The 3,202-nt window shown below is 33.0% G+C and overlaps 1 non-coding gene across 1 annotated transcript; it reads left to right on the forward strand.

Moving 5' to 3' along the window:
• Positions 1–2,472: 2,472 nt before the first annotated feature.
• LOC116554710 lies at positions 2,473–2,613 on the forward strand. Its single transcript, XR_004270282.1, has one exon. It is a non-coding gene; the product is annotated as a U4 spliceosomal RNA (small nuclear RNA).
• The last annotated feature ends 589 nt before the right edge of the window (positions 2,614–3,202 follow it).

Raw genomic sequence — 3,202 nt, forward strand, 5'->3', positions numbered from 1 at the left:
TCCAACACAGAGAGAGCCCTTCAGCAAAGGCTAGAAGACTTATTGTTTCTTTAAGATATTAAAGAAAATCTCTATTAATTGTTAAATTACCATTAAGCTAATAAAGGAGAGACTTCAGTAGCCACAAAAGGACTTTATAGAATTAGTCCGGGAAAGTCACATAAAAACACAAATCATCATTATCATCATCATCAGCAGCAGCAACAACAGCAGAAAACAATAAAAATAAACTGTAGGGTGAAGAACCTGATTTTGGATTTCCATATTATAATTTTTTTTTTTTTTTGAGATGGAGTTTCGCTCTTATTACCCAGGCTGGAGTGCAATGGCGTGATCTCGGCTCACCACAACCTCCGCCTCCTGGGTTCAGGCAATTCTCCTGTCTCAGCCTCCTGAGTAGCTAGGATTACAGGCATGCGCCACCATGCCCAGCTGATTTTTTTGTATTTTTAGTAGAGATGGGGTTTCACCATGTTGACCAGGATAGTCTCGATCTCTTGACCTCATGATCCACCCGCCTCGGCCTCCCAAAGTGCTGGGATTACACCATATTATAATATTTTAAATTTCTAGTTCAATCAAAAAATACTACAAAGAATAGGAAAGTATAACCTAAATGCAGGGGGGAAAAGCAGCAATAGAAACTGTTAGTTAGAAATCCCATATGTTGGATTTATTAGAGAAAACTTTGTCAGCTGTTACAAATATGTTTAAAGAACTGAAAAAACTCAAAATAATTAAATATAGGAGAATTATGTCTCATCAAATATAAATATCAGTAAAGATATAGATGTTATAGAAACTAGGAATTGTGAAGTAGAAAGAGCACAGTAGCTGAAAAAATAAATTCACTAAATAAGCTCAACAACAGATTTGAACTGGCAGAAAAAGAATCAATGGACTTGAAGATAGGTCAATTGAGATTATTCAGTCTGAAGAATAGAACACGAAAAAAGAAAGAAAGAAATGAAAAAGCAGAAAAATAAACAGAGCCTCAGAGATATGTGAGATACCATCAAGTATGCTAACATATGCATGATGAGAGTTCCAGAAAAAGAGATTTCCAGAAGAAGAGGAGAGTAAGAGTAGAAAAAGAATATCTGAAGAAATAATCACTGAAAGCTTTCCAAATTTGGTGAAAAATAATAATTACATTCAGAAAGCTTAATGAGTTCCAACTAGTGTAGAGCCAAAGAGATTCACACCTTGATTCATAGTCAAACTGCCAAAAGCCAAAGAAAAAGGGAAGAGGATAAAGCAAAAAAAGTATTCATCCTATGCAAGGAATTTTTAATAAAATTGACAGCTGACTTCTCAGATATCATGAAGGCCAGAATAGAGTAGGATGTTATATTCAAACGGCTGAAAGTAAAAAGGCTATTAACCATATCTACCAATACTATCTTTCAAAAGGGAAATTGAGACATGCTCCGATACAAAAATAGAGAAATCATTGCTAGCAGAATTGTTCTTCAAGAAATGCTAAAGTAGTCATTCATTTGAAATGAAAGGATACTAGACAGTAATTCAAATCCGCATGAAGGAATGAGAAACTCTAGTAAAGGTAACTACATGTTTAACTGTGAAAGAGAGTAAAAATGTATTTTTGTTTGTAACTGTTTTATCATACTTAAAAGATAACTACATAGAACAATAATTATAAAACTGTGTTGATTGGCTTATAATTAATAAGATATAATTTGAATGACAATAGCATCACAAAAGAGGGGGAGGGAATGAACTATCTTGGAGAAAAGATTTGGATGCTATTGAAATTAATCCTAACTAGACTGTTTTAGATTAAGATGTTAACTGTAATACCCAGGGCAACTAAGAAGAAAATAACTTAAAAACTGTGTAAAAGAAATAAGGGAATTACTATGGTACACTAAGAAATATCAACTTAAAATCAAAACAATAATAGAGGAATAGAGGAACTTTCCTTATACCATACACAAAAATTAAACTCAACATGGATCACAAACCTAAATATAAAAGCTAAACCTATAAAACCACTTACTAGAAACATTGTATTAAATCTTCATGACCTTGGGTTAAGCAATGGTTTCTTAGATATAATACCAAGAGCACAACCTATATGATTGGAGAAAGTATTTACAAATCAAATTTGATAAGCATCTGGTACCTAAAATATATAAAGAACTCTTATACCTCAACAATTAAAAAAAAACTTCAACAGATAACAGATAACCCAATTTAAAAATAAATAAAGGCTATAAACACCTTTCTACAAAGAAGAGAGAATAATGACCAAAAGCGCATGAAAAGTTGCTTATCGTAATTGATTACTGGAAAATTCAAACCAAACTCACAGTGAGATACCACTTCACATCTACTACGGTGGCTATGAGACAGTAACAAGTGTTGACAAAGATATTAAGAAATTAATAGTCTTCCAGATTGCTGGTGAATTTGCAAACAGTGCAGCTAGCTTAGAAAACAGTCAGTTCCAGCTTTTCACAGTGGCAATATCGTAGTCAATGAGGTTTATCCGAAGCGCGATTATTGCTAATTGAAAACTTTTCCCAATACCCCACCATGACAACTTGAAATATAGTCCACATTTGCAATTTTTGGCAATCTCTACGGAGACTGGATTAAAAAAAAAAAAAAAAGAAAAGAAAACAGTCAGTTCCTCAAAGGATTAAACATCGAGTTATCTTATGACCCAGCAATTTCACTTTTAGGTTTATACCTAAGAGAATTGAAAACATATATCCACACGAAAACTTCTATACCAATGTTAAAGTAGCATTATTTATAGTAATGGAGCAGTGGAAACAAGCTAAAGGTTTATCAGCTGATGAATGGGTAAATAAAATGTGGCATACCAATACAACAGACTATTGTTCAGCTATGCAAAGGGCTAAAGTACTAACACATGGGTAAACCTTGAAAAAATTATGTTAAATGAAAGAAGCCAGACACAACAGGTTACGTATTGTGTAATTCCATTTATGAAATGTCCAGAATAGGCTAATCTATAAAAAAGAAAAAAGTAGATTTGTGATTTCCTGGGGCTAGAGGGAGGGGGTAATTAGTAATGACTGCTAAGATGTAAGAGATATCTTTTTTCGGGTTAGGAAAATGTTGTAAAATTAGATAGTTGTGATAGTGGCACAATTCTTTGAATATGCTAAAAAACACTGAATTATATACCTTAAAAGGGTTAATTTTATGT

Source organism: Sapajus apella, unplaced genomic scaffold (genome assembly GCF_009761245.1).
Source record: "Sapajus apella isolate SASKATOON/1434 unplaced genomic scaffold, GSC_monkey_1.0 scaffold1, whole genome shotgun sequence".
NCBI classification, from domain to species: domain Eukaryota; kingdom Metazoa; phylum Chordata; class Mammalia; order Primates; family Cebidae; genus Sapajus; species Sapajus apella.